General features: G+C 47.7%; 1 long non-coding RNA gene across 1 annotated transcript; it reads right to left on the bottom strand.

Annotated features, from left to right (window-relative positions):
* Positions 1–730: 730 nt before the first annotated feature.
* On the bottom strand, positions 731–11,811 carry LOC139051023 (uncharacterized). Its single transcript, XR_011509197.1, has 4 exons — positions 11,740–11,811; positions 9,583–9,642; positions 7,213–7,246; positions 731–927 (listed from the first exon to the last, which is right to left on the bottom strand). It is a non-coding gene; the product is annotated as an uncharacterized lncRNA (long non-coding RNA).
* Positions 11,812–12,342: the final 531 nt, after the last annotated feature.

The following is a 12,342-nucleotide window of genomic DNA, read 5'->3' as shown; positions in this document are numbered from 1 at the left end:
AGCACTTCCCAGTGCGTGCTGCAGCACGGGATGTAATTGAAAGGTGTCATGTTTTCTAGACTTTGTACGTATACGCATTGAATAACGCTGCCTCCTGTCAATGCAACCGTAAGAAACCGTCTCCAGGTTAAGCTATGTATAACACGGTCAAGCCGTGAATATTTCGAGAGCTACCTGCGATCGGACAGAGTGCACCTATTGCTGATAGTGTGCTGTGTTCTCAGCGCTCAGCTCGTATTGAAGCGATATGCAGCACGTGGCCGCAGGCTCTATTTTGAAAGCGATGGCCTTACGTGGCGGACGGGTTTTCTCGATGGATAGGCGTAGAAATACTTACGGATTAAGCAAAACATTTTGTTACTTGACGTGCCAAAACTACGACTTTTCATAAGACAAACTCCTTAGTGGGTAGCTCCTGCTACCCACTAAGCCCACTATAAACCACCTGCGGTTATTTACCTGTGCCTATGCATAGTGCGGAGTTTTTTGTAATTCGCCCACATCAAAACGCGGCCGTTGCTAACGTTACGGGTGACGTTTAATCCTCTGTCCAGATGCATAGAGTCGCAACACCAGAAGGAGTAAGCCGCCGCGGCGGTTTCACATTATTAAGCAACCATCCCAAATTCATCGCCTATATCAGCACGTAAAGAGTTAGATAGGTCTTATAAATGCACCTCTCGACAGGCAGATCTGAAACGAAATTCCACTTTATTTGCATCGTTTTTTTTTGCGTAGAGAACTAATAGAAGCTAATGCAAGTGAATCGCATTATAAGGACAGGAGGGTGCAACACTCGGCTAATACGCCAAGCAGGCGAAGCAGGTGGCAAACGGTAGTTCGCAAAAACCCACGTGGTAGCTCCCGCTCATGCAGCTATTGCTGCACATGTCGTGGTCAGGACTGCCACGTTTTTAGTCCTTAGTCCTGAAAAAAAGAATTGGACATTATTGCACACATTTCCTGCCACTACTCAACAAAATAGCCACCGTTTCACTCGTAAAGCCTATAACTGTTTGCGATAGCAAATTGTTAGACAACTATACACAGGAAGGTTAGTCGTTTTAATAGCCGTATAGATTGCTGTGAACATTTGCTTGCATGTTTCATTAACAAGCACATCGTCTAGCACGCACAGTCAAACACAAACACATTTCAATGAATGACCACGGACACTCGCTGTTCGCGGTACGAAGAGCACCAGTAGTGCCGATCGAATTTTTCTTCGTGCTGCCTCCTCTTTCAACGCGAACTAGGCACTGTAGCCGCACAAAAAAGCAATCACCTGTTTCGGTTTGGGTAGCTTTCAAACCCACCACAGATTAGTGAAGGGAGTGAGAGAAAACTTTATTTTTATTGGGCACGGAGCGGGGTGGATCCCCATGGGGCTCTTGCATTGCCCAGGGGGTGCTGCGAAAATGGTGCTAAAAAGTGCCCTCTGTCCTCAACTGTGTAGTACCAAGCTCGGTCGTCTGCTTCGGAAAGCACGTTTGCAATACGGACCCGCCACTTTCGGTTTTGTTGTACCGCGGCTTGCAGCGAATATGGGGCGCCGAATATTTTTTTCAGGGATGGCACGCTGCCTAAAGGCAATACCTTATGCAACGCCGAATACGTGTACGCCGTTCAAGAAATAAGTGGTGAAGTTTTAGCGCGGTGTCAATCGCAAGTGAAGCCAGTGGCCTACGAAGTTGAACTTCAGGTAAGGTTTGCACGCTGCTAGATTCAGGCGCACAAACGCGAGGAAATGCTTGCTATCAATGAATTCACAGCAGCGATAAGACGGCATCATGTGTACGGAACTGCTCGAGAGCATGACGGTGTGCGCGGCGACGGCAGCGGTCTTTCAGCATGCCGCGATGTACGAACTGCTCGAGCGCACGATCGTACGAGCCGCGTCGGCAGGGGTCTTTCGACATGCCGAGAAACGGCGGGCCTCCTGCAATCTTTGTTCACTGCATGCCGCTAGACAAGTAGTTATGCCTGCTGCACTGTATTAGTGGCCATCTGTCCCTTCAGCAATTGATAAATAACTGATGCAGTGCTATGAGCTCGCAGTAACATACGTGCGAAACGCGCGAGCTCGTGCTCTGCTCGCTTGATGTAGCTTTTAATGACAGCGCTCGAACATCGATGTGCTGCAATCAATGCTATCTTGCTGCGCTGAGTCAACGTGCTGGCTTGAGGTCTAGGCTAAGCACATTGAACTCTCTAACCTGTGCTGCTCGTAGTGGGGTAGTGAATTGTCACCGAATCAGCCCGACCATTTGTGCTCATTTGCACGCACCCCTCCGCATGGGTCGAATTGTTAATTGTCGCAGTGGCCGGGTCTCGTATCATGAATCACCAGCCATGCCTTCTGCTATGTCGGTCTTCCGTCGGGGCTGTAGGTGCAAAAGACTGAATTTTAGAGCGCAGATAACCAAGGTTCAAGACAGGCGAAGCAGCCAGCATGGCGCGAAGTTTCACTTACCCAGCGCGACGAACTGCAGCTAACCAGCGCGCCCGACCCACCGTTTCGTGAGGCCTTGAAAGAAAACGGTAGAATCTGATGTTGGGATTCAGGCCTTCTTGTTCATGGCAGCCGACGACACAGAAGTAACGATGGTGACGCTTTTTCGAGGCTGAGCTAGGTCTCTCCGGATCGGCGTTGCCGATTCCTTTGCTTCCAGCAGTACGTCTCACGGAGAGTCCGTTTTCGTTAAGATATAGGCTGCGAAGAGCTCGCAGCTTGGTCGGCGTGGTCTGTGAGAAGCGACGAGCCTTCTCGCACACGCAACGAAGCAGAAAAAAGTGCGAATCGATGCAAAACTCGGCCTAGAAACGTGCTTCGCCACAGCCAGTGATCAATACGACCCAAGCTGGTTCGTACGACCCTGATGTCGTTTCCCGCGCGGCCACCAGGCGCCGCTACTATAACTCAAGCTCCAACGCCCATGGTGGATGGATACTTCAGTTGAGGGCACCAGCGGCGGTGGCAGCAATTTCGGCTTTAGCAATCACCTTTTGCTGATCCCCCAATACCGAGGTGGTCATCACCACCCGGTACTGTTCGTGCATTGCGTTTCGGTTAGGGGACTTATTAGAAATATTTGGACGGCCTAAGTGGTATAGTATAGGGAATCTCGCTCGGTTCAGAAAGGACAAAGGTATTGATAAAGTCTGCATATCGCGAGGAGGAGGATGAGGTGAGGACGGCCGCTGAGGTGGAGCTGCGTCAGGCCGTGGCTTAAACTCTAGTGAGGGTTGGCTTTGCTGGCGGTACTGTTTTTCTCGAAAGGCGGCACAGCGCAAGTATTTCATTGTAGGCGTCTAGTACTTGTGCATTGGGACCTTAAAGAGCCATGCAGTGACCGATTGTAGTTATTATGAGCTATTGTGTGTACACAATGGTTAGCCTTGACGGCTTCGTGTCCTGGTGTCCAGATTACCGTGGTGCAGGGCGTTTAGTTGAGGCGGTTGAGGATATCGTATGGGACTTTATGCAGATGACCGTTCACCTAGGCGCGACGCGTTGTTTGACAGTGCCTAAGATTACATATTTCCTCATTCTGTCTCAATGCAGTTGCAATGGTAGCCTCTTCTGCTGCGGCGAACTTTTGCGTGCGAATGGAGGCGGATACCAGTTCTTCCTGTCGGTATCTTGCGAACCCTATTACTAGGCGCTCCTCATTCAGGTACTTGGCCGCATCTGTCCAGCGAGCAGTTAGGGAGCGTCGTATCCTGTTTATATCGGTTTGACTCGTGCTTTCTTCCGGCCCAAGTGATATTGCTGGCGCCTGGTTCGCGGAACAGGGGCCACCTTTATTTGCTTATGTACGAAGAGGAGTGCTTGTTGACTGTTGGTTGTCATCATGAGGTATTGCGATATTCTTAGAGTGGTTATGGCTGCTCCAGTGAGGTCGACGGGCGCTTTGCGCATGTCGGTGCTCTTCAATTACTTCATCTGTGATATTGTCAGATCCAGATGCAGATCGCCTCTTGAAAACAACGGTAGTCTGGACAGTCTGCCACTAGGAACTTTTAAAAGCCGAGTTTGTTTTAGTGCGTTTATATTGCGGTTATAGCGACCAATCAATTCCATGTGATTACATAATATGCGTAGTGTTTGGACTCTGGGTATAGGTTGTCGTTTATGCATATTTCAAAGGTCTTTCTCTCTGCGCTTTTTCTTCCGGATTTCTTTTTGAGCACGAGGAGATCAGATTTTGGGGGGGAGCAATCCAGGCAGCAGTCTTCGGCGGATTCGGTGACGTAGCCTAGCTCTGCTTGTAGGGAATTATTCTGTTCTCTATCCGAACCTCGAGTTACCCAAGTGGTATTATCGTCCGTATGTATTGCGCGACGAACGTATGGGATTTTCTCTGGAGCCTCTGGGAGGTTTTTCATGGCGTCGTGGAAGAGAATATGATGATTTGATAAGGCCAATCCTAGAAGAACGCCTGTATTTTAAAGTTTTTCTGTTATGCCATTATGGTATCTACACCTGTCATAGTCCTGCTGTCCAATAATATATCTCGAATGCAAACGAACATTTGATGCCCGCGACTGACTCGCGATAAGCCTTTTTAGACCTCATGAGCTACACTGCCAAATGCTTCTTTAAGGTCCTGTGCTTGTATGCATTTCCCATGTTTGGTGACATATTCCGCTACTACTTCCTTCAATTGTGGACGAACGCGGCAAGAAATCATATGTTGAGTGAATAAAAAAAACATAAACGCTTCAGGCGATTGCGCGCCGCGTTTTGGAAAACTTTCCATACCTACGACGTCAGGCATTGGCTCGCATGTTCGGGACGCTTGGATGCCTGTAGGGTGTAGGTAAGAGTAAAACGTTGCCGCGATTGTATTCTTTTGGTAGAATTCCCACTTCCGAATGGCGATAACAGATAGTAGGTTGGGGTTCTATCGGGTCGTCCTCCAGGTTTCTGAGGATTTTATTTGTGAGCATGTCTTGTCCATGTGCTGTGTTTTGAGTTAGGGGAATAAAACATTGTCCAGACTACCATTGTTTTCAAGAGGTGATCTGGATGTTCATTTGGTTTCCCTCTACAGCTTGGTATGGATGTATGGTTCCGTGCGTGGTCGCCGATGTGTTTTGCTTGCAGCTCTCGCAGAATCTCTTTGCGTGACGGCCGTTGGCTTCGGAGCGTGCTTCTGATTGTATACGCTCTTTGGTGCTTTTTTTTGTTCGGTCCAGTAGATGTTTGACTACTACCCCTGTTATAGACATTCTGAACTTTTTGCTCAGGCAGGCGAACATACCCTATCAGGTCGGCCGCAAAGGAGGGCGAAAACAACACGCCACTTGTCCTAGGCGACCTCAGTGGCATTCGTCCGACATTGAGTTGCAAACTCACTTCGAAAGAAGAAAACGACATGCACTCGCTCTTTCAAAAGCACGCACTGACACTCCTGACTTACTCATACTTTCCGAACAGAGTGGGGAGTAGTGCATAGAGGCACACCTGTCTAGGCCTTACCATGTTCAAGAACCACGAAAAGGCCACATGGAGAAGTACGGAGGAAGCGTTGTGTTACGATCACCGCATCCTGGAGGTTGCCCCTTTGCTTAAGCATACAGGCGATCGCGTCGATCCGGTCCTACTTTGAGATTGGACGGCATTTCGGAAAACGAGAGTGCAAAAAAAAAATGGAGGACGCTTAAGCTACGCCTTCAAGAGTGGAACGCGACCGCGTTCCCATCGACCCGCCAAGGGGTGTAAGACAATGCGCTACGGCGCAGGGATCACTTACGAGGCGCCCCGCATCGGATTTTGCGGCCACCTATCACACGGAGAGCGTCGAGCTACGCAGCGTTCGGCGCGGCAACGAAATGTGCGCCTGAGCAAACAGTACGAACCAAAGAACTCGGTGTCTCGGAGGGGGAAACGATCTACGCCAGCCAAACGTCGTGATTGGCACGGGCAGAGAGATAGATAGATAGTAATCTAAAGAAAGGAACGGCGCTTGATTCTGCAACCCGCCTGGGAGCATGGCGAAGCGTCGTCAGGGGAGAGGGAGTCGGGGCAACGACGTGCCTGGCACCGGTCCGCGCACAGCGCGCCACCTGTCGGGGCAGCGCCATACATTGAGAGGAGGGGGTCTTCTGTGTTTGCCGCAAGATGGCTCTGCGTGTGCGGTAAGCGCAGAAGAAATGTAGCGGAAACGTACTTCGCTACTCGTGTAAATGCGACTTCTCTAAGTTACATGCTCATAATTACCGATATACACCGCAGTATAACTTTCTACGGCACGTTTTTAAGGCCACACCGCGTTCACTAGAAGCGCGTTTGTACCGCTTTCAAGCATCGAACTCGTTGCTCAGTGGTAGCGTCTCCGTCTCACACTCCGGATACCCTGGTTCGATTCCCACCTAGACCATCTTGGAAGTTGCTTTTTATTTATGAAGTGCCTGCCGTGATTTATCGCTCATGGTCAACGCCGCGGACGCCGATGCCGACGACACCGGCTTTTCTGCGACACGAGCTCCTTAAGGCTATCGCGTTAAAAAAATGTCGCAGCTTCGCCAGAAAGACAAAGCATCGATTGCGATAGGAAGTTAGGAGACACCCATACGAAGTGTCATTGGCGGTATAAATGGACAATCGCGGTGGTAGCGTGGACAAGTGCTGCCAAACGCTGGATGCTTGTGTGAGCAAGCGCGGCACTATCACCCAGCGAAGTCATCTTCGTGCAGTCTTTCGCTTCAGTGCGATAGCGGCGGGAACATGAAGCGCACAAAGGTATGAGTCGGCTGCCGATCTGTTTAAACATACGGCGCGCGCGGTCATGCAAAGTACGCATTTGTTAGCGGAGTAAGATCCGCTTGCACTCCCTTCCACGCTGCCTTCCTGCTTTCTTCTATGTAGAGTGCGCGAAATTGAGCCGCGACGTTCTCTTTCCTTTGCGCCCGGGTGCGAAATACGCAACTACTGCAGGAGCTCACCGCCTCCTTCCTCCCTCCCTCTTATCCCGACGCGATCGTCAGCTTCTCAAGCGTGCTTCAACTTGCCCATACAGCGTACGACGCGCGGCGACCATTGTATCGCCTTTGGCCTTTGTATAAGATATCACAATGACACCCACGGTGATGGGAAAAATGCTCCTGGAGTGTTCATTTATTTGCTATCATTATAAGAAACGAAGACATCAAGTCACTACAAAAATTGATGAGTGAGCTCAAAAAAGTCGATCAGCCAACACTCACCCCTAATAGAACACGTAAACGGGTTCGGAGATTTCTGAAAAGATAGCGTGAACAAAAATATTAGGCAAAATTAAAATGACACATAGCGGCAACAGGTGAAAGAATGCGCTATGGCCCCTGTGCCAAAGAATGCGCTATGGCCAAATTACTACGAAAACAGCATGCACCCTGCCACGCTTATCCTCGTCATGGGCTACAGTGAACACAGTAGGAAAAAAATTGGCAGTGGCTTCGTACGGCTATGCCAGAATACACGTAGCGAAAGCTAAGACATAGCGTGGTTAACCTTGGTTAATCTAGATTGAAACTCCAGTTTAGTCTGGTTGTCTTGTTCTGTTGCAGCGTTTAGCCAGTCGGTCGGCGCGTTGTTCGTTTGTTTCTAGGGCGATTCGATTCCTCTTCATCTCGTTCCGATGTCGATACCAGGCCTCCTCCTGCTTATCAAAATTGTCGCCGTTCATACTGCCCCCTCAACTGTGGTTGCGACGCATGCAAACTCTCCGTTTCAATCATCCGACATTTTATCAGGCATGCGACGCGGCTTGCGAAGCGAGCGGAGGCGAGCGCCACGACGATGACCGCATTGTGACGTCGTACCAGACGGCGGTGGCGGAGAGGCGCGGCGGTACACCTGTGGCTTGGTGCTACTTGTGGCGCATGCGCAGTAGTGACGACGGAGGGAGAGAGAGAGAAATATCCGCGGCGAGGGGCGCGTTGTGAGGTCATGTGCCTCTTAGGAGCACTGCCACAGCGAAATCGTAAGTTCGGGGCCAGTAAAGCTTTGGCTTTAAAAGGATTCGCGCTGCCCTGCCCTCTTCACGCCCAGCTCCTAACGTGCGCACATCTCAACGCTTTCATTTCTTGCGCACGCGAGAAGACTCAGGTGCACCAAGCACATATCCTTCTAGGCTCACGCTCCCATCTTTACCCTCACAGCAACAGCATACGGGACACGGTTGCGATGATATCACACTTGCGCTTTATACGCAACCTCGTGGCGACGCCAACATGGACGATGACGGCAGAAATTCGCCTGGAGTGTCCAAAAATTGCATATCCCATTACTATTTGCCATTCTATATTAAAAGGTATCGCCGCGTGCTTTCGGGAACCAGACGTGAAACGCGCCAATTGCAGCACTTAGTGAGAGCGTACGTAGAGAAACAACACAGTCTGCCGTAATTCACGGCGACGTCTTAGCACTTTCCGATGAAGAATCTTTGCAGTTAGGTACGAAAATGAAGGTGCCACTCAAGATAAAGGAAAAGGTGCGTTCCATTAACGGCTACAGAGAAAAAAGGACTGCGCGGTGGACTTTTTTTACTGCCCTGGCGTGGATTTAATTTTTGCAACAAAACTGTAGATGGCTAGTTTCCAGTGGATTGATATCCGTAGACCAAAAAGGAAGGGCCGATCCCGAAGATAGTAGAATACCCGAGTGAATCGCCGTGCTTTTGAAACAGGCTTCAAGCTCACCGCGAACTTGCGAAAACAGGTTCGTTTTCGTGGATCCAAACAGAAGCCCTATCAGGTATAAAGCTGAGAAAACACAGATGCGACACTTTGATCTCCGTCGCACATGTCTACGGTCGCGCCGCATCTCTCTGTCGCGTTCTGAGCGCTTGCAGGGCTCCTTTCCTTTCCATCCGTTCTTCCGTGGTGGCGGTCGCGTCGAACCCTCACGCGTATCTCGTTTCCGCTGTCCCGTCATCCGCGCGAATGTATATAATAAATCACAGTAAATGAGTCCCTACCAAAGTTCGAAATTCTGTGTCACCTCTGTGTCGTATGCTAAACAGCTTCGCTGGTCAAAAACTTTTACAGAATGAAAGGGCTCATGATTTTAAACATGTTTTCGTTTTATTCCTCACATAAACTACATACGCTCATGACTAAAACTGTCTTGCTGGGACGTGCGTGCACGTTATTTACTTCGAAAAAAAGATAGCCCCCATTTATTGGCGACTATTCAGTGATGCCTTTCAGCTAGTCTAGGCCATCAGTGCCGTTACCTGATGTTACCTGTTACCTCATACCATTTGCTTTTCTTTTCTGCGTGAAAGACGAATTTGTATATGTATATAGACAGGTCAACCTGTTAGCTAGAACTGATAAACATTCTAAGCTCTGCACACCGCATCGACCGGCGCAATGTCTACACCTAAGCAGCAAGAATTAGTTAGCACAAATCCATGAATATCTCATACACTGGCGGTTTCTGCAGGTCATAATAAAGGAAATGCGGACAAGACTGACGACGTTTATTGTTATGTGTCAAGATACGACTCAGAGGGTGTAAAGTTTTAGAGTACACTGACGCTGCATTTTCAAGGCATTGTAGAAGGCGCATTCGGATTTCCAATTACTCACGATATTCGCCATCACTTGTCTCGTCACCCAGGGAACGTCCGGAGGTGATGCCCACGAAGACTGCGTGCATGACACAACGAAGTTTTGCGAAAACTCAAATAAGTCATTCCTTTTGTTCATAACCTCATGAACAAAAATAATACTAGGTTTGCAGAACGCAATAACCTTCTATTGCTTAAAATCAGATCTAACTATGGTAAATTTACACTTCGTTTTCATGGTATTTCGCTTTGGAATCGCATCCCTGTTAATATTAGGTCATCTCTTTCATTGCAGTTTTTTAAACACAATATGAAAAGAATAGTGTTAGCAGAAGCATCTTTTCATTTATCATAAAAACATTTTCATATTTATTACATTTTCTTTACAATACTTCTATTATTGTATCGTTGGGCTTCATATTTCTGTAAAACACTTTGTATTTTTCTTAGTTCGTAATATGCAGAAAAGCCAAATTTTTTTTACATTACTAGATATTTCTGCTTATGATTATTTATTGTGATATTACTGTGTAACGCTGTTTTTAATATATATCTACATGTCTTCTATTTATTTGCACTTGTTCCCTACGAATTGTATTTTTAACGCGTTTTTTTTTCTTTTGTTTTGTTTGTTTGTTCGCCCTCTACTTGCTGCTCTAACACTCTTATGCACCCACTAATGATAGGAGGTCCCCTTGACAGTTTCTCACTCTGGGACCTCCTGATGCTGTATATAATATGTAAGCCCGTTTTTGTACATGTCATAACAATAAACTTGAACTTGAACTTGAACTTGAACTTAAGAATACAATATCCCATGTTGCCCACATGATTCGGCGAATACCTCAATTCTATGCCTCATGAGATGCAAACATGTGTACACGAATGATTGCACAATTGTCACAAAGACTATATTGTTATCTCAGCGCTGGTCCTATTACGATGCAAAAGTAAAGCTTGTGCGCTTAACCAGACGAATGCATGCGGACATGCCACGGGCAAAAGAGTGAATGCAGATAAATGTCGACACAGCCCGAGCACGAACAGGTGGGAAAGATCGATACACGCCCCCAGGATCTTTTTCAGGAGTTTGGAGGGGCCGTTGCATGCCGGACAAATATCCCTCGTTCCTACAACTAGGGAAATATCGTCCATTGGCAGTGAGGTTGGGCGCATAGATATCAGTACTTGGGAGACGACCCAGATACTGAGTACAAGGAATAAAGAACCTGATATCTTGTAGCGTGAATTCTTGCATTATTAACGGTAGACTGACGTCATACGCTTCTTTACTCTCAGTTTCATGAACATTCTCGGGTTCTCCTCTCTGGTAAATGTTTGTGAAGCATAATATATAATTGGAGTGTTCCTGTGTCGATATTAGATGTATTATCAGTACTCCATAACCAAGTACTAGGAAAATGCTTCACAAAAGATTGATTACTGTAGTGCGTGGTTTGTGCAGAATATTGCGGAGTTTGTATGCAATGGTTGGTTTCAAACCGCGGACCGACAGCCTAGAAGCGCTCAACATTATTCACCATGACAAGGACTCAGGTCTAAAAACACGGCATAAAACCGTTATCGAATTTGCATCTTGCACAACAGCACTTTGGGACGCGTAGCGCGAAATGTGCATCACAAGCCAGAATTTTAGTCATCAACATCGAGCATGCGCCATGTTACACATGACATTAAAGATAGAAGTAGTGGGACACGGCCTTCGCGCTGACATTCGCTGTGCGTCTCTGTGCCTCGTTTATCGTTTCGGCATGTTTCTCATAGGTGTAGCGCGTCGTGTCTTGCGAGGCAGCACGTTTAAATGCCGAATAAAAATCCACCTTATGTGGATATTGGTAGTCAAATGTTCAAGTTGTTCCGATGAAATCGTATGACCTATATTGCCTCGGTGGGAACGAAAAATTCGCAAACGTACACTGGTACCCACACGACGTGTGTTCTTCATCGTATGTGTAGACTGGATCATCTTGAGATTCTCGTGAAGGAGGGCAGTGAGGGATAAAGCTAATTCTAACGTCAAAGAAAGGAACAACATTTCAATCCTATTCTATTGAGCCCAACAATAGCAGCACGAGGCTTCCAAGCCTCATATTTACAAGTAGCGCTCTATAAAGTGTAAGGCGAGCTTCAGAATTTTCTTTCTAAAATTTCGTACCAGCCAGCACAAGAAGCAAGGCGACCGCTGACGAGTAATGCTTCATCTTGGCAGGGGCGTAAGTCTGGAAACTGCGTAGACAAGACCGGTGTTAGTAATGTGCGGCGCAAAACGTGTCTAGTAGGGAAGCGTGTCTAGTAGTGAACCAAATTTCTAGATTTAACCAGCCATTTCGACAGGATGTCCCACTTACCACACGCAGTGGTTCCTCGTAGCGGTCAACGAAAGTGCTCTTTCCACGACCTTCCGAAGAGAATTTATAGTACTAACTAGCGACGCTCCTTGCGGTTGGCGAATAGATATTCGTAGTGCCAGGAGTAAATCATGCATTTAATACGCACCATGTCATGTCTGAATAAGCTTCCAACGTTTTTTATCCTCCTAAGCCTTCTACGCACTAATTCAACACTCACGTTTGAGAGGGAAATCCACGTCATATATTAATTTGCGCGGACAGGCCTAATTAAGGAAGACATTAAGGTTAAAGCATAATTTATTTCCTTTCCTCTCGCGCACGTCGGATGACAGAAACTGTCAAGCTGTCCAGTAGCAGGGGAAAATGTCACTCAAGCACGTGGCCCAGCGTGACAAATATTACGACGC

Source organism: Dermacentor albipictus, chromosome 10 (assembly GCF_038994185.2).
Source record: "Dermacentor albipictus isolate Rhodes 1998 colony chromosome 10, USDA_Dalb.pri_finalv2, whole genome shotgun sequence".
Lineage (NCBI taxonomy): Eukaryota > Metazoa > Arthropoda > Arachnida > Ixodida > Ixodidae > Dermacentor > Dermacentor albipictus.
The sequence above is the reverse complement of the archived record's forward strand: the minus strand, read 5'-3'. Positions and strand labels throughout refer to the sequence as shown.